We start from the raw sequence: 22,719 nt of genomic DNA, 5'->3' as shown, positions 1-22,719 counted from the left end.
AGCCAGGGTTGGGGGGTAGGAAAGAACGGGGAATTAAGTGTTTTATGAAGACAGAGTTTCCATTTGGGAAGATGAGAAAGTTCTGGAGATGGACGGTAGTGACGGTGGCACAACATTGTGATGTACCTGATGCCACTGACCTGTAGCTTAAAAATGGTTAAAATTGTAGTGTGTCAACTATACTCAAAATTAAAAAACGATAGGGCGCCTGGGTGGCTAAGCGACTGCCTTCGGCTCAGGTCATGATCCTGGAGTCCCGGGATCGAGTCCCGCATCGGGCTCCCTGCTCGGCAGGGAGCCTGCTTTTCCCTCTGACCCTCCTCCCTCTCATGCTCTCTGTCTCTCATTCTCTCTCTCACAAATAAATAAATAAAATCTTTAAAAAAAAGGGGGGGGGGGCACCTGGGTGGCTCAGTTGGTTAAGCGACTGCCTTCAGCTCAGGTCATGATCCTGGAGTCCCGGGATCGAGTCCCGCATCCGGCTCCCTGCTCGGCGGGGAGTCTGCTTCTCCCTCTGACCCTCCCCCCTCTCATGCTCTCTCTCTCATTCTCTCTCAAATAAATAAATAAAATCTTTAAAAAAAAATTAAAAAACGATATTAAAAATGGCAAATTTTACGTAATGTATAATTTACCACAATAAAAAAAAACAAAAAATAACCACTGAGTTAGAAAGCAGTCAACAACTGAGAAACTCCTCTAAAGAATGAAAGCCTCCTATGCTATGTGGTATTAATGAAATTGGCACATTTGGGAAATAATACTTCCAGTAGAATTCTGTAGCATTTAGTGTGAGATAATATATATATATATATATTGGTCTCTGCCCCTGGTTCCTGACACAGCATTCCTAAAAAAGAACACTAGGAGCATCTCTCGTTCTAATAGTTGGCCTTTGACCCCATCCTGAACAGGGCTCCTGAAACCCTTGTAAATTCCTAAAGTGGTAAGAGCATCAGGCTTTCGTTCTAACCTGGCGACTCCGGGGTGGGCTCCTGGATGGGGACTGGTCACCAGAAAGACCAAGCCATGATTAGAAGCCTGGAATTTTCAGCCCCACCCCTCAGTTCTTAGAAAGTTAATAATTGATCATGTCTCTATGAGGAAGCCTCCATAAAAATCCCCAGCACACACGGTTCAGGGAGCTTCTGGGCTGGCGAACACATCCATATACCAGGGGGGTAATGCACCCCAAATCCCCGGGGACAGAAGCTCCTGCACTCAGGACCCTCCCAGACCTTGCCTATGTATTTCTTCATCTGGGTTTTCAACTGTATCCTTCATCATATCCTTCAATCAACTGGCAAAAAGTGTTCCCCCGAGTTCTGTGAGCCATTCTAACAAGTAATCAGCTCCAAGGATGAGGAGGTCAAGGGCACCTCCAATGTGTAGCCAAACAGGACAGAAGGTGAGGGCAACCTGAGAACCTACTGGGGTCTAGAGTGGGGGGCTGGCAGTCACGTGAGACTACATCCAGGCAGAAAGTGTCAGAACTGAGTTAAATTGCAGGGCACCCAGCTGGTGTCACAGAGAAATGCTTGGTAGGGACAAACTCCCACACACATGGTATCAAAAGTATTGAGTGCGCCAGCAGTGTGTCAGAATAAAAGACAACCACAGGAGGAGAAGCTGGGTTGGGTTTTGTTTTTTTGTTTTTTTCCCTAAAACAGCTAGAATCCTAAAACTGTATTCCACTTACACTATTGAGGAGCCTTAGTTTCTTCTAACTATAAAAGAGGAATAAGGATGTTTACTACTAAATTAAAGAGAGCTGCAATGCTCAAAAAAAAAAAAAAGTTTGTTGATGAAAAGTTGAGAACACTATGAAAATTTAAATTTTTTTTTTTTTTTAAGATTTTATTTATTTGCGAGAGAGAGAATGAGAGACAGAGAGCATGAGAGGGGGGAGGGTCAGAGGGAGAAGCAGACTCCCTGCCGAGCAGGGAGCCCGATGCGGGACTCGATCCCGGGACTCTGGGATCATGACCTGAGCTGAAGGCAGTCGCTTAACCAACTGAGCCACCCAGGCGCCCCCACTATGAAAATTTAGTTAAGAAAAATAGAAATTATCGTATCACTGAATAGAGAAAGGGTATTTTATTAGACTAAATCTTCCCAAAGTATTTTGGGATCAATAATGTGTCACTTCTATTAAAAAGCAGGAAAAAGAATAAACACCGATTTCAAGCAGTTCAAAAGGATTATAATCATTGCAAGGCCTTTTTCGATCAAAAGATTGTTTCTTTTTAAAAAGTCCTTTTATTTCAAAGACACGCTGATTACTATCACAGTGTTTGCCCTTGCTAAGTTGAGAGCTGAGGATTGCAGTTCTCAAAAATCGTAGAAGGCACCTTGTTCTCTTACCCTAATTTCACATCCAGTGTCCTCAAACACCAAGCCCTTTAAACTCAGATCTATAAAACTACATTTATAACATGACAACACATGTCCAGAGAGGGAACCCTGGATAAGGGGGCCCCCCATTTTTTCCACAAATGTAAATAAACATATGTACCTATAATCCAAAGTTTTCTATTCACATATGACTCCAAGATTAAAGCCTTTTTTCTCCCCCTCTAAATAAGCATTTTCGGGTGATTAATATTTTGATAGCTGCAGTGGGCCAGGAGATACAATGAGTTAAACAAGTTTTATTAAAGGTACTATCATTAACCATACCTAAGAATGGTGGCTCCTTTCCTCAGTTCTTCCCAAATGAACTCTGTCCTACTTTTATGTTTAAAAAGGGCTTCACAGGGCTCTCCGTCTGTAGGCCAAGTAGGCCAAGTGCATGTACTTTGTACAAAGCCTTCTAATCAGGAAAGTTCAATAAGGAACACAGTACCAACTTCACTTCCAATGAGCAACTACTTTGTATAACGTATTTTTTAACCTTAAGTACAGGCCCAAACTAGATGCAAACTCCCCAAGGGTAAATATCCTACATACTTATCTGTGCACAGGACACTGGGTCTTCCACTAGGAGTTTAATAAACATAAGTTTAATTAATACACCCCACAAACAATCCATTTTTATTCATCTCTCCTTACTCTACCAAATCTGAGTGATTTTTCTCAAGATTAGAAATATACAGAAAAAAAATCTAAAACAAACAAGTTCCTTCACTAACATGGCTACACATTTCCTTTGAAGATTCTGAAAGAATACCACCAGCTTATAAATATGACCGGTCTTTACTTGGGGGAAAAAGAATCCATCTCAAACATGGTAAGAGATGGGATCTTGCCAAATTGTTCACTTTTTGGTCCATGCTATAAATAATAGGATTCTTCATTTCAGATCTGTATCCCATTGTCAGGGAGCAACTAAGGGCCATTGATAAGGCAAGAAAACCCAAACTGCACCTCAGTCACCAGAACAAAGTATTGGGAATTCCTGTTAAGCGCAAGACAAACATGACTACCTTAGAAGAGATTCGAATGAGGGAGGGGCAGAAGAGAAAAATGCACATCATGCCTGACAAATCAGGGATGATAACTAACACTGGCAGAACCACACGTTAACTCCAAGAATGCAGGGATCTAAGTCACCCATGATTTACCACCATCCTAAGTGCCTTTTCCAATCACACTCTCCACAAAGGTGAAAATGTTTTTGTTCAGATGGGGGCTAAAAAGGACAGCCTTGTTCACAAATTTTAAGACTTTACCAAAATTATAACAAAGCAAACAAAACAAAACAAAACAAAAATGCATTCAGTTTCTCTTAATTTCTGTAAGCGTCTCAGAAAAACTCTGGTACCAAACACCAGGCAGAGACTCACTCTTTATAATGCATAAAGCTCAAGGCAGTAAATTAACTGATTTTCTAAGAGGGAAGGTATTTCCTTAATTGCTTATGAAATGGTTACCGATTTGACACACCAACTTTGAAAACTAACTTATTAGAATGTATGCTTCTCAGAAGTAGCTTCTGCTATTAAGCACCACCTGTAAACAGCCACGGTGATTAGTGTAAACCTCTGAACACAGAAGACACAAAGTTACTGAATAAAAGGACTCAAATCCTCTGGAAACAGCAATGCCTAAGGAATTGTATTTTAATATTCACAAGCCAGTTATCTGTTTTCCCTATTACAGTGCATACTCCTTTTAAAGCCTTCTAACTGCAAAGTAACCAAAATCTTGCAACTGGAATAAACCAGATAAAACCAGTGAGAGATTCACCTCAAAACCCTACTCTGACTATTTACAAGTTCCTACCCCGCTACCCGGCTGGCCACCACCCTAAAATTGCTTCGGCGAGCTTATCAGCCAAAGAAATGGAAACTACCTAAGCAAACAGGAATTTCTGTTAGCAGCATTGCCCGTGTAAAAACACACAGAGGTAACAGAATCTCCAAAACCAAGTTGGCTACTCAATACCTCTCAGTAGGATATAAAGACAGGGATAAAACTGTTTTGTCATCCCCTAGTTCCTTCCAGAGATATGGGGTACCTCAAAACAAGTCCTACGTGCAACTAAATACATAGAATTTAAAAGTCAAGGCCACACTACAGAAGAAACAGCAAAAGTGGGGCGCCTGGGTGGCTCAGTCGTTAAGCGTCTGCCTTCGGCTCGGGTCATGATCCCAGGGTCCTGGGATCGAGCCCCACATCGGGCTCCCTGCTCGGCGGGAAGCCTGCTTCTCCCTCTCCCACTCCCCTGCTTGTGTTCCCTCTCTCGCTGTGTCTCTCTCTGTCAAATAAATAAATAAAAATTTAAAAAAAGAAAGCAAAAGTATGAACAATGAACAACAGTGTGAACAATATCCCTCATTCATTTACCCACAAAAAAAAAAAAGCACACAGAACACATGGCTATTTTCTATTTAAAAATTAAAAAAAAAACTGTTAAAGGCCAAAGGCATAGGATTATGCCTGGCCTTTAATTCACTGGCCTTTAATTCATCTTAATTTACCAAAGGAAATGCTAACGTGATCCTCATACTTGGCCTCTCAAGATCCTGACTTCATACCAAGATGGAACCTAAAGTAATGTATTCTGCAGAATTTTCTTCCCAAATATTTCCTTCCTTGCTGAGAAGACAAATGACTTAGTTATACTCAGTGATTAAAACCTAAGGACCTCTTATCCTGTGTTCCTCGGACAGCATGAGAAGGCGTCGCATCCAGTGGAAGGACACCTGGGGTTAGAGCAAACCAAGAACAAAGCAGAGTCCCTGTCGCCGGAAACACTCGTTTCACAGACTTTATGTTCCACTGGTGGCGCAAGTGGAGGGGAAGACAGGCAAGAAACAAACGAGCCTACGAGGCATCTGCAATGTTTATTTGATGGACAAATAAACCAGGGCAAGAGGGTGCAGAAGGTCAGGGGGCTGATTTCATAAGGGGTGATGGAGAGGCCTCTGAATATCTAAGATGAGCTTTCCAGAGAGCGGATCTGGAGAGCCCCACAGGCCCTGGGCAAATGTGTGCTTGGCTTGTTTAGGAAAAACAGAAAAGAGGCCAATGTGGCTGGAGCAAGGGAAAGAGGAAAGTGGTTGGAAACTAGGTCAGGGAGGTGGCAGGGGCCAGACCAGCTTCTGATTCACTCCAACACTTGGAGAAATGGTTGATTCAGGAATCAGAGTCCTACGCCCCCGAATGCAAGGGAAATCAACTGGCCAAGGCTTAAAGTGATGCGCTGCCCCAGCCTTATAAAGCCATCGGGAGGGTTCCAGGCACTGTCTCACTGCAGCTTCACCTGCGGGTGTCCACACCAGCAGTAGCTGTGCAACCAAGGCCCAGTTCCCATAAGCAGACACACAGTAGGGCGCTCAGGATTAATGCTGGAGACTGTGTAGGCTCCCCGCCCTGGTGGAGAGTTTCAGAGCTGGCTCTCTGCGACAGCAGCTGAAACTCCAGCTGATGGTGCGTTAGAATAAAAACCTGTCTTCGGTCATAAAGTACGTCATCGTCATCCCACCTGCCACAGGTTACCAAAAAGATGGGATTTTCTGGGACACTCCCAACCTCAAATACTCTCCCCTGTCGTCCCCAGAAAGGCATGCCTTGTTCTCAAAACAGTTTACTCTGGTCATGATGAGAGAACAGATAGTGGCCCTACCTCGAGGACACCCGAATGGTGAAGGATGCATTATTAAGAACACAGCCATGTTTTCTCACATGTGCCTGAGTGTTTACTACATGCAGGCATGCAGCTCGTGCACTGCTGGTATTTCTGTGAAACTCTCTCGAGTGTACACGATTATTAGCCCCACTTTACGAGAAAGCTGGCAAACTAAAGACCCAGAGGGTGGGCCCAAGCAGTCTGATCCCGGAGGGTGCCAAATCACACTGCCTCTCTTTGAAGAAACGGTGAAAAAGGACTCATTGGGCGAGAGCTACCCAGGGAGGGAGGGGAGGACATGTCCTTTTCAATTCCGCTAAAAAGACGGTCTGTGTCTTATTTAAGATCCAGGGTCAGGACTCTTTGGGGAGATCTACGTAACCCAGAACTAAACAAACTACAGAGAAAGAAGAGAAAGAATCTCCTGCTCATTAGTGACAAGTGACATGAAATGCAGAACCGCGGTATGGACCACAGACCTCCCAAGACAGGATGCAAGCTCACCTTCCTGGGCATGCAGCCACCCACCCACAAGCTTGCTGTGTAGCTCTCCGTTTATTTTATTTTTTCCACAAGGGGTCACAGAAGTTGTGGCGTGACGCGCCAACCCACCCGAAGTCACGAAGATAGGGTAAGTGGGGAGAGAGTTCGAAGAAGTAGAGGCTCAGCCCCACCAACCGGCACCTTCAGTTGCCAACACCAGCTGCCACGAAGGATGGGGAAGAGTTCATAATGGAAGCAAGCAACCGAAGCAAAGGGAAGGCGAACACACAGACACACATCGTCCACTCACTAGGAGGATCAACCATATGTGTTTCGATGTGGTTGGGACATTGCAGTGTATCACAAGGCCACTTCTTGAGATCCGGGGCCTGGGGACACGGCCTCAAGTACAGGACCGCGCTTTCCCCTAAAAGGATCTGTTGGAGGTGGTGGTGGTGTTGGGGGGACGGGGGTGGGTTTCGAGGCAAGTCCTTAGAAGGAGGGGGTTTTTTTGTTTTTTGTTTTTTTTAAACATTTTATTTATTTATTTGACAGAGAGAGACACAGCGAGAGAGGGAACACAAGCAGGGGGAGTGGGAGAGGGAGAAGCAGGCTTCCCGCAGAGCAGGGAGCCCGATGTGGGGCCCGATCCCAGGACCCTGGAATCATGACCTGAGCCGAAGGCAGACGCTTAATGACTGAGCCACCCAGGCGCCCCTAGAAGGAGGGCTTTAAGCTCAGCAATATGGGACTAAAATGATACAAAATCAGATGTAAACGGATCCCTATGAAAAGGAACTCCTCGGACTTGTGCAGATCTCGATGCTGACACACAGGGAGTCTGAAACAGAGGCCGAAGAAAGAGGCCGCACACTCTTCATGCGCTTTTTGAATGGCAGGACCGAAGCCAGCCCGGCTTCCTCACAGTCTGAACCCCATCCATCGGAGTCCGACCCGAGCGGCAGCAGAACTTAGGAAGAAGCACTCTGGAGGTCAAGATCTCCATCCTCCAAGTTTTGGATCAGAGATGGAAAAATGCAATCCGTGATCAAGTGACCACGGAGAAACCCAAACGAGGAGAGGCACTTCTCGGCGGGGGACGATGTGCAGCTGAGTTCCGCGCTCTCATCCCAGGGGGCAGGAGCCTTTCACCCCACTTCATCACCAACCGAGCAGTCTCAAAACAGGACAGTATGCTGTGTGTTCTAGGAGTGTTCATGGAACCTCAAGGAAGAACATCAACTCTTCTTCTGGGGAATGAAGCTCTCACCAGAAGGGACAGAGAGCCCATGTCAAGGGGAACAAGAAACACAGGGCGCATTATCAACAGACCAAGATGACCACTTACCCCACCCCCTCCTGCCGCTCCCTCGCGCCCCAACCGCCAGGCAGCCAAGACTTCCCAAAGCCCTTCTAATCAGGCTGACCAGTAAGAGAAGGCCAAGCATCTTCTCGCTCCTCTCTTCCTCCTCTCTGCCTCTCCCTAGTCCTGCCACTGAGGCATTAGGGGGAGCTTATGCCCTGAGGAGGTCCAGGCGAGGAGGCGCAATTAGGGATCTGCTAGGTGACTGTATTATAGGGTGCAGCACTAGAGAATCACGGCCGAAACCGAGAGTCACCGAAAGCATACACCCAGAGGGAAAAGAACACGGAAAAATGCCATGCCGAATGTTCTTCAGAATGCAGATAATAAGCAGGCAGAGAGATGGTAGCCAAGCTCCCCACAATGAGGCAGGAAGCCTGGGGCTCCCCAGAGAACCTCACGTCAGTCAAACCTCTGATTAAGGATCTTTATTCAAACACACAAGAAACAGGTATCTGCAACCAAGGATATGTACCGAGGAAAGCTAAATTATCTGTCAGTGATACCAGGTCACTGTGGAGACTGGACGAAGGCTCTACTAATAATTACTCACGACATAAAAGACACACACCAAGCTTATCCCAAAGGAAACAGAAGGTACACCATCCCCGTCTATGAGGTACCCGGTGGGCTGCTCTCCTACCATTAACCACTGACCCTGGACCACTCACCTAACAAGTCAGTCCCTGCGTTTACAGGAGCCCATGACCCACAAGTGAACCAGGCAAGAACCCTAACTTGCCATCACTGCAACTCCCAGGTACTGGTGACCTACTGACCTGATTTCCTCCTCTGGCTGAGATTCCTGACTCACTCATCATAACCTCCTTACTTCCATTTCCACGCCGGACCACCGAAATCCGACCTTCTCTGCAGAACATGTCTTTGTTTCTAAGAACCTTGCCTATCCACAGATTTTAAACCTCTGTCCACACTGGCCACTGGTAGGGGCTGCCTGTTTACACCTCCCCAACATTCTTATGTTGAAGCCCTAATGCCCAATGTGATGGTATCTGGAGGTGGGGCCTTTGGGAGGTGATCAGGTCACGAGCGTAGAGCCCTCGTGAATGGGATTAGTGCCCTTAGAAGAAGAGACACAGGGCGCCTGGGTGGCTCAGTTGGTTGGGCAACTGCCTTCGGCTCAAGTCGTGATCCTGGAGTCCTGGGATCGAGTGCCGCATCGGGCTCCCTGCTCGGCGGGGGGTCTGCTTCTCCCTCTGACCCTCTTCCCTCTCGTGCTCTCTGTCTCTCATTCTCTCTCTCTCAAATAAATAAAATCTTTAAAAAAAAAAAAAGAAGAAGAAGAGACACAAGACAGATGACCTCTCTCTCTGTGATGTGAGGATACCATGCGAGCAAGACTGCCATCTGCAAACCAGGAAGAGGGCCCTCACCAGACACCAAATCTGTCAGCACCTGATCTTGGACTTCTAGCCTCCAGAACTATGAGAAATACTATATCCATACTGGGTCCATTGTTCTCTCTTCCACTCTCTCATAAGGCCCCAGAGTCCCAGGTTTGACCCCTCACTCAGAGCTTCCTAACGCATCCCTCTATTCTACCACTATTTATAAAACTGGCTCAGCACTTCAAGTATAGAAGGCCCACCAGGATGGGACAGGTGAAGTGGGCACTCATCCCAAACCTTGGGCAGACTCTAATTGAGTCCAGTGGAGCTGAACAGTTTTATTCCACTGGGTGAGTGAAAACAATCACGTTTATCTCATATGCAGACACCAGCTTGGGGGGGAGCATGCAAAGGAAGAACCCTAACATTTGTTACCACCTACATGCAGGCACGGTGCCTGGGGCTTAACCTGCATTACCTGCCTAATATTCACATCACAGAGATGAGAAACTGGAGCTCACAGAGTTTAAAAGAATTTACTACACACCACCAAGCCTACCTAAAATAAGGCGCACGTTTTTTCTAGCATGCCAGTTTCTGGAATAAATGATAACCAACACTTTAAAAAGCCCTGCAGGGACTGGTAAGGTGAAGAGCATCCTTCCACAATCACGGGAAGAACTCAACACTTGTTCTTAGATAACTGTATTCTCATATATTTCTTTACCAAAATATATTCTTACATATTTATTTAGAAAGAAATCACATATGTATTCACTCATAGGAAGCTGCTTGCACTAAAAGTCAAAATGTGAACAGACGAGAGTCAGCAAAGACAGTTCCCACACATTCAAATGAATCCCTAGGCTTTCGTTGGTGTTATGAGTAACTACTTTTAAGGTTTTTAAGACCTTCTATTAGTATGAACAAGAACAAAGGACCCGCACATCCAAAAAAAAAGGCAGTCTTTTACGATGACAGAATGGTGTGAGTGGCTTTTTTCCTAACATTATTCCTTTTCTGCAATGAAAGTGTCACCATCATCCCTGTGACTCGGAAGTTTTGAATCTGGTTTTTGTTCACATCCCGCTGGGGCGGCCGCTGCCAGGACACTCAGTAGGCAGGGTGAGAGCAAAGGAACCGGTACCGAATTAGGGATAGAGGGAAGAGAATTCTTGTCCTGCACATGCACGAAGAAGCTGGGAGATGCTGGTCTAGTCAGCACTGCCAAGCAAGAGTTCCACACTGTGAGGCCTCATCCCCACTGTCCCCCCCCCCCCCCCCCGCCCCCGTCACTCCTGTTGACAGTTCGGGCTCGTGACTGGAGCAACCCGCTCCCGAGAAACAGCGGGTGTGCATTTAAAGGAGATTATCAAGTGACTCATCCGTGAGTAAAAATTCATTTATTTCCATTTAAAGAGTCGTGTTAATCGACATGAGGTTCGTAGAGGGAACATCTAACGTTTTACACTTACTCTGAAGAGGCTATAAATAGGAGTATATGAAGTTAGTCAGCTATGTGCTCGGGCGCACGGAGACGCACATGGATGCGGCATGTTCCAGACTCTATTTGTAAGCTGTTTTGTTTCTAGCGCAAATGGAGAAACGGAAAAAAAAAAAAAAAAAAAACCAGTCTTGGTAGATCCAATCATTACAGATTTCAGCTGTACAAATCAAACAGGAAGCTCATGAAAAATGCAATTTAGAAGCATTTAGATTAAACAAAACCAAAAAAAAAAAAAAAAGACCTAGTCTGGGCATATATATATGGACAGCTGCAAAGCCGACTGTGTTTTTGTTTTATCACAAATTGTTTAAAGTCCCCAACAGAGCAGAGTACAAGAAACATCCAAGTGGACATTTCCCTGGACATTCCCAGGGTCTCCACATTTCCCCTCCCTGTGTACTCACGTGACACAGACCAACTGGTCTAATAAATGCCCCCGCTGCACCCACACCACACTCTTGTGGAGACAGCGTGGACAGAGAAAAAGCTGAGTCTTCCAGTCCTAAGAAGCAAGAAGCTAATGCTCAGAAAACCAACACCAAACACCATCTCCCGCTTCCAGAAGCCTGACGACTCACCTCCACTGCCCTCCGCGCACCACCCCTCGGCCCACTGGCTCCCACAAGACTTGCTCTTGATGAAATCTGCGCCATAGGACTCCCAGGGTGTGACTAAAGGAGAAGAGAAACAGGAGGAGGAGCAGAAGAGGACAAGGCGCTCATCCCAGAAACTTCTGCTTCCCAGACCCCACCACCAGCCAGGGCCTCGGGCATGTTTCCCAGTAATTAAAGGATGAGGGGCAATTTGTTTTCAGTAATGCTCAAAGGAATTATGTCTTTCAAGCTTTGGCTGGGTACAGGGTATTTATCAAAAGAAAAAGGCCATCCGTTCAAACCTACCTAGACCTCTTTTAAGAGTCCTGAACCATCTATCACCTAAGAGCTCAACATGCTAAGAAGCCAAGTAGAACTACTTGTTAAATAAGCAAATTAATTATTTAAATACTTCTTATGGTGAGTGCTTCATTTTCCATTGACCATATTTACAATAAATTAGAGCTTATAGATTTTTAATATAGATTTTTAGAGTATATGGAGGTCCTAGAATGGCCATGTTCATGGGGCATAAGGAAGAGTGCAACCCTTTAGTAAAAAATAACAAAGTTTAAAAAATAATAAAAAGGAAGGAAGGAGGAAAAGAAAGAAGGGGTGAAGAGAAAGACAGTGCCCCAAGGTGGACAAGCACACGTTCTCTGTAGCGAGTGTATATGAGTTCTGTGTGATCTTGGATTAGTTATTGAAGGTCTCTATATACCAGTGTCCTCTTTGGTAAAATATAGTCATGGGATTAGATGAGGATCAAAAAAATGACACACATAAAGCATTCAGCATGTGCACAAGAAACACACTAATTATTAGTGACCCTCCTTCTGGACCAAGTTCAGTTCCAACTCCACCAGTGATTAGCTGTGGTGGTCTGAGGCCAGCTAGTTACCAGGTCTGAGCACTGGATTATTCACTAAAAAATGAGGAGTCTGGGTTAGATCATCTCTTGATCTCTATGGCTTGTCCAAGCTCAAAACCTCTCTGACAACGTCATGTGGCTTACAATTTCAAACTCCTTTAGGCCTCTAGTACCCACACCTTTCTTTTAGGATTTACTGGTCACAGCCATGATTTGATACCAAGTGTGTGGTCACAAACAACTCCTCATCGTGAGACTGTGCTTATGGGAATCCTAGAACCTGCTTTGTGATGATCCCTCTCACAAGTGGTTTCCAGAACACACGGTGGCAAAAGGAAGGCCTGCCTGTGATAGGAGGACTCAATATATTTTCCTTCCAGTGGCTTTCAAAGGTTGAGGCTGTCCCCAAATCAGGATGCTGGTGTAGTAGGTCCAGGTGAGGCTTAGCAGGGAAGGAGCATATGTAAATTAAGTTCATTTGCTGTAACCACCCTCCTTTATAAAAGGAGCTCTCAATTACTTCCTGCTGAAAACAAGGCAAGAATCTATCCTTTCCAGCTTAACAATGAAGTCGAAAAGCTGTCACTCAAGGTCCACTGCCCTTAAATCCGGGCGGAACAGAAACTTTTTCAGATTTATCATTCTCACTCCCATTGTTTTAAACTCATCAGCGACACCTTTTCTAAGGAAAGACAGGGCTTTAACGTCCTTACTAGTCATATTTAAAATGATTATTGAAAAAGATAATCTGTCATGGTGCACACCATCACACCGGATTCAATCTCATAAACCCACGTCATAATCTCCTAATTTAGGTGGTGGCCAGGCACCCGAGTTACATAAACAACAGGAGAGAATTTAACGCTGCTGCTAAGCCAGGCTTACAATAAAATTAACCTGACGCAGTTAACAGTCATAAAAAACTGTGCAAGTGGTAATTAGCTCTAATGATAGGAAGCATTCACGATATCTGGAGAGAGCCAGACCAGTCTTTACTTCTCTATTAACACTCTAGATGTCCCTCAGCTGCACCAGCATCGCTGGTTTTCCCGGACCCCTGACCAGTCTAAACTCCACCTCACTCTCATTAACCATGTTCCTGAAGAAAGAAGAATCAACAACCTCTCCGGAGACCCTAGTTTGGGTAACAGTCCTCAGGGGACACCAACAGACATCAGGGGAAGGAATGAGGAAATTCACAATGAAAGGATCAAGCGGCCACCCCGTGAACTCAGTGAGCCACCTCAGCATCACCGCAAGGGAGACACCCAGACACTTTCCTCAGATGACCCAACGTGAAGTACACACCACCACCAACAGACTGATCTTACCCAAACAACTGGACTGGGATCTAATTGAGCTTTAGGGCTAACTTCCAGTTTACAGACCTACAGAGACTAGTGGAACAGGTTTAAACGATCTGCCAAGTTCAGAATGTGGGCCACTCTCCAAGACAACTGACCTGATTCTTCCACAAATCAACAGCTCTGGAGAAAAGGGTTGGGAAGAAGAAGAGCTGCTCCAGAGTTAAAAAGCTTCAGGAAGCGTAACAATCAGACAGTTAAGTGTGGGCTTTGTTCCGATGCCAGTCTGAAGAAACTTAATGGGAGCGAAGTTAACGCTGGGTTGATGGGAGTTCTACAGACCCCTGCCCTCCCCCAGACCTTGCCATCTGAGGTTCTGGAACCTTGCGTTCAGCCACCCCACAATGAAAGGGCAGGGCCCATCAGCATAAATGGGGGTCCGGGCGGCGGGGCCCCATGCAGCCCCGCACAGAAAGGGGAAACTCAGGTAAGAAGATTTCAGAAGATTCACTGCTGGTAGAACACAAGGCAGTTAGTTTCTGGGGTGACCTAGAGAGGAAATGTATAGGATCCTCTGCTAACAAATTTGCCAATAGGTTTCCAGCAGGCCCCAGCTTCATCTGAAACCCATTCACGTAAAGAGCATAAAATCACTGCTCTGAGCAGGAAAACCAGCATCTGAAGCAAGCAAGTTACCTGTGCAACGGGAGAAAAGAGGTGAGCAACACCCAAGTGGCAACTTTGCTTTTGCCTTCTTGAGCGATGCTCCCACCGCCCACCTTTATTCCCCAGAGAGTTTGGCTGAGTTTCTTTTTGTTTCCTGTCTTGCTTTTTTTTAAAACATATCTAACGGAGGTAATAACGTACATAATGGAAAGGGCACACATCTCACACGTACAGCATCCATTCCTCTTCACTCCCTACGATTTTAATTGTATTTGATTTGTCTTTCCAATCTAACAGCCCCTCTCCTCAAGGCGAGTGGGGCCAGTCAGAAGCACGCCTGGAATGGGAAAAGAAACAGGTTGGGGCCTGTTTCCAACGTCCACGTCCGCATGCTGGTGGCCTCTGCAGCTGAAACGTGCTGTCCAGCCAGGATGCACACCGTCAACGTGAACAGAGGGCGATGGTGACTGAAGATACGGCTCTTTTACTGCCCCCTGCGGGGCTTGAACTCTGTCCCCTAATCGGACTTGCCCACAGCTTCTAGCTCAAGTCCTAGGGCTTTTCACCCGCCGCTCCCCAAACTGCCCCAATGGCTGTGGAACGGTGTTTGTCTCCTTTTACCAGTTTCGAAGACCTGCCATGTCACTGGTTAATCTTCTTTTAAAACACAGCAGACTCCCCTGCGGCTCTAACCGTATAGAGACTTTTTAAAGATCTGAAGGAGATCTTTGTAGATCATAATGCAAAACTGTTAATTTTTTGACTCTTCAAACCAGGGATTCTAAAATAAAGAGCAGCTTTTTCTTTTCGTTTGCTATTTTGAACTAGTAAACTGGGACCGTAATTAAAAATCCCTAAAAAATGAAAGATGTACCCCACTTACAGAGTTAGTTTAACGATGCCATAATTCTGTTTCAGAAAGTCCGGAAGCTGTGAGGCCAGTACAGTGTCTCACGAGAAACCAGGGGCAGCATCCTGGTGTAAAGTTAGTCCTGATTCCAAAGGGGCTATCACTCAAGATGGCTAAAATTATATAACCAGCTCTTACCAAGCTATTTGATAATCTTTAAAAAAAAAAAAAAAAAAGGTAGGGGCGCCTGGGTGGCTCAGTCGTTAGGCGTCTGCCTTCGGCTCAGGTCGTGATCCCAGGGTCCTGGGATCGAGCCCCGCATCAGGCTCCCTGCTCTGCGGGAGGCCTGCTTCTCCCTCTCCCACTCCCCCTGCTTGTGTTCCCTCTCTCGCTGTGTCTCTCTCTGTCAAATAAATAAATAAAATTTTTAAAAAAAATAAAAATAAAAATAAAAATAAAAAAGGTAAACAGAAGAACACAGAGGAGGTGTTTAAAACGTTTTGAAAGTTTTCAGAATATTGGGGATACGCAAAGAATTCCTCTTCAATAGGGAATATGAAATCTTCCAATATGGATTATATGTGAATAGGAAAAAATACTGCTTGAATACAGAATTGTTACAGAGGAAAAAATGTATTAATGTATAATTATATAAACACTGAAAAATGCATCATGCCTAATTAAATTCCATCCATTAATAAGGCAATAGCCTGGGGATAGTTGGTACAAAAATGGCATTTCTGGTAAACATAATAATTAAAACTACTCAAATACACAAGCTCTGCCTCATGACATAATTATGTGATTTTAATTTGGCACCATCTTTATGTGATGCCTAAAAGAAAGCTACTTCACAAATGAATCACTTTAAGACGCTATAATTTCCATAGGGTAATGCCAAAGATAAAAACGCAGTACGAATATTCTCCTGAAAACTGTAATTTTGGATTTACCTGGCAAGTGCATTACTCCCAAACCTCTTCTGAAGTTAAGAAGCCAAACGCGTTATCGACACAGGGAACACAGACACGGTTCTGAGGGAGAAGGCCCGAGTGTGATCCCGGCTTTCATCGTAACCTTGGGCAAGCTTTTTAATCTCTCTGTGCTTTAGTGTCTCATTTATCCAACACTAATAATGCTACCTGCCTCAAAGAGTCCCTTGGAAGATCAGAGAAGACAATGAACACTGCCACGCCCCGCATAATAGTAAATGCTCAGTAAACGCCAGGCAATACTACTGACCCATCTCATGGAAATCATTCTCAGCACAGAGCACCTCTTCCTGACAAAAAGAAAAACACATTCCTCAAAAGCAGATGCATGGCACAACAGTGGATGAACTATAAACACGTTCTGTTAAAACGAACACAGCCGGACACAAAAGGCCAAATCTTGTATGATTCTCTGAGGGTGAAATTTCTAGAAAAAGCAAAATTCTAGAGACAGAAGATGAGTAGTTGCCTAAGAATGGGGATAGGAACAGGAACCAACTGCAAAATCTCCAACAGGACTGGGGTGATGGTTGTTCGACTGCATAAATCTACTAAAGACTATAGAACCGCACAATGCCAATGGGTGAATTGTGGGAATGGAATTATACCTCAATAAAGCCACACTGACATATAAAAGAGATGTGTTTCCAGAGTGTTCACACAGGCATTTTCATACCACTCCGTGATACTAGCGAATTCAGGTATTTTATAGAGTACAGCAGAAATGGTAGAGAATTCGAGCTTGGGCGAGGATCAGACTTGGATCCCAATCCTGACCCAGCTTCATTCGCTTCAGGGCAAACTCTTCACTTCTCTAAGTGTCAGTTTCCATATCTGTGAAAGGGGAATCGTAACAGTATTACTCTCAGAGGCTGCTGTGAGCGTTACATCACCCTCCCCCGGCCCCTCCTGGTTTCCCGTATCAATAAATGGCGCCACCCTTCATGCAGCTGCTGAGGCTAAAAGTGTGGATGTCCCTCATGACTCCTCTCCCTCTCGAATATTAGCTCCAATCCATTAGTGAGTCCCGATGGCTCCATCTTCCAACTGCATCAGGTACCCAACCACTTCTCACCAGTCCCATCCCAGTCATCACAACATCCCTGGGGACTCACAAAAGCCTCCCACTCTGGAGTCTCTGGACTTCCATTCTGGACCCTCTGCAGTTACCACTGCACTCCAGGCCAAAGAGGTATGTAGAGAACACAAGGCCAAGCTCTACCATCCCTGTTCAGAGCCCTCCCACAACTGACCAGACCATGGCCTTTGGGCCCCACATGATCCGATGCCCATTCCGGACCCCACCTCATATTCCTCCCCACCCCACCCCCCACAACTGGCTCCATCCACCAGGGCCTTCTTGCCCTTCCCCAAGAGCAAGCTCCTCTTGCTTCTGGGCTGTTATTTGCACCTGCCCTTACACAGCCCGATGGGGGCGAGGCTCATCACTTCCTTCCTTGAGATCTCAAATTATCCTCCCCAGATGGGCCTTGCCCTATGAAAAACACCACTTCCTCACCTGCTAGACTCCGGCCCCTTTCCCTGATTGGTTTCTTTTCGCACTGACGCTCCCTGGAATCACACACTGTCTTCCCGCTAGAATGAAAACTCCACGCAGGCAGGGATTTCGTCAGTCCTGCCCACTGTCCCAGCCATGGACCCCAGAGTCCGGCACAGAGCCTGGCATAGAGGAAAATTCATTAAATACTTGCTGGATGAAGAAATCTCATAAAGCACTTAGCACAATGCCTGCCAGGTAGGAAGTCCTCGAGAACTGTAAGTTGGTAATAATAAAAATAATATTATTATGTTACTGTTATTATATTTCACAGATGAGAATATGGAAGCCCGGGGCGCCTGGGTGGCTCAGTCGTTAAGCGTCTGCCTTTGGCTCGGGTTGTGATCCCAGGGTCCTGGGATCGAGTCCCGCATCGGGCTCCCTGCTCGGCAGGAAGCCTGCGTCTCCCTCTCCCACTGCCCCTGCTTGTGTTCCCTCTCTCGCTGTGTCTCTCTCTCTCTGTCAAATAAATAAATAAAATCTTTAAAAAAAAAAAAGAATATGGAAGCCCTCCTAGGTCGACGGACTAACCCGGGTGAACTCTAAGTGTGACACTTTAGTACTTCAAGATGCCTCCTTTCCACGAGCACAGAGTAACATGTTCTCACTTGGGCAGAAACCTAAAGGATGCTGCAGCTGATCTTCCCTAACTGTCTGTTCTCTGTCTCCTCTGCCTTCAAAGATCCACCCCGTCCTAAAGGGATGGCCCGGGTGCCACAGAACCACAGGGAAGTCCCTTGGATGACAACTTATCAGGGGGCCACTCCACCAGCTATAAAGCGTGCAAGCTTCACCTCACCCTCAAGACAGCTCTAAGAGGTCAGCAAGGGTGATTACGTCCAGTTTACAGATGAGGAAGTAGAAAACCGGACATAAATGACCTGCTCAAAAAATCATACTAATTAATGGGGAGCTTGCATTTAAGATTCTGAAAATTTTTTAAATCTAGGTCTCTCTCCCCCCTCCACACTACACTATATTACTCTGTGCATCCATTAAAAACAGCAAGAAAAATAAGAACTCTGACCACAGCTTTAGCTATTTTAAATGCCATTAAGTTACAAGGGAAAAGAATATTATGAAGAAAGTCTTTCTACATATACATATCCACAACTTCCTCCAGGACATGGAAATCTGAAGTCATCCACATTAGACACTCATAAACAACTTCTGATTATTCATACTGCAGGAGTTTATAATACGACTGTATAGTTTCGTAAGCTCCTTAGCATGCAACAGGCCCAGATAAAATGGGAGTTTTAACCTTAACTCTCATGGAGTGTGCTGAGTTTTAAATGTTAATAATGACAGAAAAGTTTACATGAGAGTTACAGCCGTCTCTCCTACACACTTTACTATGACAAACCTTGCATCCAAGGATATAACAGAACATGTCATTTCTCATATCAAAGCCAGGTTATCTTTACAACACTCCTGAGATATGACGGCATCCTGAGGAGCCAGGGGAAGAGAGAAGGGGAGAAGTCCCTCATCCTTCCCTACGTGTCCTTCGTCAGCTGCTGCGGAGTTACTAGAAATTGGAGTAAAGACTGTGGGCAACGGTACAACAGCCTAATGCCCATGTCTCGGGAACTGTATGTTTGGACCTTCGTGACCTTGCATTTGCCCTTGCCGTGCTGGGGAGGTAGGTCTTACTAAGTTCATCTCCCACATGAGAATACTGGAGCTCCCAGGGGTTCTGCGACTTGCTGCAGGTCACAAAGCTGGGGCCTGGATTCTGATTCACAGGTGTCTGGCTTCCCCTGCACCACATTAAGAAAGGTATCCCATTCCCCAATCGCACTCTCTAGCCCAAGGCTGGGACTGAGCAGGGCAGTAACCCATAGACGCTCCAGGGCAACACAAGTCGGCATTGACAACAACAAGGATAATCAAGAACCCTCCAAACCACATCTACCTACAACCAGCCAGGAAGCAGATAGCTGGTCTGTAACCTGCATTTTCTCAATCCTGTTTTTGGAGGAGACTTCACAACACATGACTCAACCCAGAAGGTTGCATAGGCTGGGCATCCCCCCATTTAAGACTTCTGGGTCTAATGACTGAATTTATGATTCAGTAACATAAGCAGGAAAAGCACTGTGGACAGCCTAGAGGCCCTTGATGTTTCAAGGCCTCTAAAGGGTGGGGTGGGGGTGTTCTTTTTTTTTAATGGGCGTTTTCTTCACACCGCAGAACCCCATGATTTGGCTGTGTGGGGGGAACATTACCATCATCAAACCATGCCTCCCTCCCACTTCCCCCTGCACACAGCACCACACAGCACGGACTGGGGGTACAGCTCTACAACACTCGGGGCCCACTGCTTCCCCTCCAGTGAAATCCTCGGCTGAAGGGCTAAAGCGTCCACCTGGTGTTAAGGCAACGTTCCTTCCTTTTTCTGAACCTCTCCCTTCCGTTCTCCTTCCTACAGTTCACCGGAGTTTGAAAAACATGAGGGAAGTCTTTCCACAAGTTCCCCACAAACCCCGTCTTATCTTCTCATTTGCAACAGACCTTCTGCTGGGCATAGTTGTAGTCAGTTACCCCCCTCCCCTGCATGACACTAGCCCTCAGCTCCTGGGAAGCCTTCAGAACAGCTCAGGACCCCGTGTCCCCACCACAACCGGCTTCCAAGGGCCCCTGGCATTAAGGTTTACCTCCAGCAAGAACATGAAAACAATACCATAGTTTCCCTGATTCTCCTGGATTCCACGCTGGAAAGTGCCCCAACCCCTCAGCCACACTCTAGACAAAAATGAACAGTCCTCTTCCTGTGTTCAGCCACACCCCTACCACCACCAGGCTCTTAACTGATCAGCCCTGAGCAAGTGACGTGCATTTCCCTCCCGTGCCTCTCCCCAGCCTTCACCTTTTAGTCAGAAACCCGACCCCTCAGCTTTAGCTGTGATTTCCATCATTCTTTCAGTTACCTTAATTCACAGCTCTTAACATCAGTCATTAAACAACTTTTTTTTTTAAGTTTTTGAAATATTTTATTTATTTATTTGAGAGAGAGAGAAACAAGGCACGAGCAGGTGGGGGGGAGGGGGGTAGAGGGAGAAGCAGACTACCCGCTGAGCAGGGAGCCCAAGGCCGATCCCAGGACCCCAGGGATCATGACCTGAGCCAAAGGCAGACGCTTAACCAACTGAGCCACCCAGGCACACCTCCTGACCCATTTTAAAACACATTCTGTGCACAGAATCCTGGAGAGGAGAAGGTGCAGACAAGACCTCACTAATAACACTAAAGCCACATTACTAATCTACTAGGGTCCCTCTTTTCAGAGAAAAGTCTTCCACCCCTCAACCACTCCCAAAGAAAATCAGTATAAATCTTCTCCCTCTATCTTGTGACATTTTAAACAATTAAGAAAACAAAGAAAGGACTGAGTAAGAGCATCCACCCTACCACAGTTCAGGAACAGGATTTCTCATAGCACTTCTCGAAAACGTAAACCAAGTCTCCTTTTAAACAGCCCAAGAATGGATTCTGCAGTCCACGGTGGGGGGGTGGGCAAGACGCTGGCCGTCACAAATAGCCATAGCAAGTCCACGACACGAGACCAATCCCAAACTTTTCTCTCCTCCCCTCGAAGCAACATCATAGAAAAAAGACAAAGCTACTCAACTCTGACCTCTATTCCAGCTGGGCTTACATTGCTTACAGTGCTTATGGTGTCCAAGGCCACAGGAGGGTTGAAAAACAGTATCTAAAAATTCTGATAAATAGGGTCCCCTTAATTCTGAAAGAACGCTAATCATTACAGCAGACGACATACTTGGCACCATATACTTCACAGTCGGGACTTACAAGTCACTACTTACTTACAGGGGCAAAAGCTCCCTGTAAGCCTGTATGCAGATTAAGGAGCCCCAAGTTAGGCACAGGAACAAAGACTGCACCTGATAGTACAAAGCCACAACTTCCTTCTTGTAAATTCTTCTGACTTAGAAAAGTATTGATTGCATCATCCTCAGGATCAATCTACTTCTACACAGTTGCCTCCAAGACCTCTTTTTACTTTGCATGGAGTAATGAAGATGTCCAAAACTTTTACAAGTGGAAACTGGAGAAATGAAACGTCCGAAAATTTTACAAGTGGAAAATAAGTGTATGTAATAACAAAAGCAGTGACAAATCTACATTTGAACAATGTGTTGTTTTTTGGCTTTCTTTTTTTTACAAAACACACATACTCCAAACCACTCACTACTCAAGGGGAAATCCTTTTTTTACTTTCAGAAGTAAACATGTATCTGGCTATAAAACCTCTGTCATTCTTTGTCTACAAAAAAAGAGTGTCCTTCCATCACATACTTCTCATCAATCGCAGAATTTTGCTTTTTAAATATTTTATAAGCTGAAATTTTTTTAATTAAAAAAAAGTCAATCCAAAACTATTCCTGAAATCTAAAGAACACAATCCCTAAAACTTTTCTGTTGGTTTATTCTTCCAAATTAAGTGGAAAGTACCTTGTTTTTCCTATTTCTTCCCTTCCGCCTTCTGTACAGGTAGTTATTTTAAGGCTGTAAAAAAATATATTTCAGACAACTTGTTGGTATTAATCCTGTGTTAAAATGGCAAACCACTATGGCAGACTATGGTTATTCGATATATTTTAGTCTGACGTGACTGGTTAAGATTAAGAACCAGTAACTCCATTTATTCACACACACACACATTCTCTCTCAAACAATCATACCGCGGCTGCCAAGCCATAAATCAAGCTAAGATGCCTTCACCCTGAGGGTGTGTTTGGGTGGTAGGCATAAGTGACCTTCTCTTCTGTATTTTTTCAATTTTATAATAAACATACATCATTCTATACTTAAGTTTTAAAACTTGAAACTCCTACCACTAAGAAATCTCCAGACAGGCACCTCTGGTACTATTTCAACTTAAATCAACTTGGACAGCTAGTATCTCCAAAGTAATGGCCAGGGGGACGTGGTAAGAGGAAAAAACTAACATACCTGTTAGCAAGAAATCCTCAAGTTAAAGAATGTAAAGTTTAACAAGCCTCATCCCGTTTTTCTGTATTTCCCTTTAATATCATACTCATTCTACTCAAATAACGTAGCTCTACTATCGTTGACTGAAGTT

At 45.3% G+C, this 22,719-nt stretch overlaps 1 protein-coding gene across 2 annotated transcripts in view; it reads right to left on the bottom strand.

Annotated features, from left to right (window-relative positions):
• FAM107B (family with sequence similarity 107 member B) overlaps nucleotides 1-22,719 on the bottom strand; it is a 225,339-nt gene that overhangs the window by 53,540 nt on the left and 149,080 nt on the right. The window lies entirely within an intron of this gene.

The sequence above is a fragment of the Mirounga leonina genome, unplaced genomic scaffold (genome assembly GCF_011800145.1).
Source record: "Mirounga leonina isolate KUSES-001 unplaced genomic scaffold, KU_Mleo_1.0 Mir_175, whole genome shotgun sequence".
Classification (NCBI taxonomy): domain Eukaryota; kingdom Metazoa; phylum Chordata; class Mammalia; order Carnivora; family Phocidae; genus Mirounga; species Mirounga leonina.
Note: the sequence above shows the minus strand (reverse complement) of the source record. Positions and strands in the feature narration are given on the sequence as shown.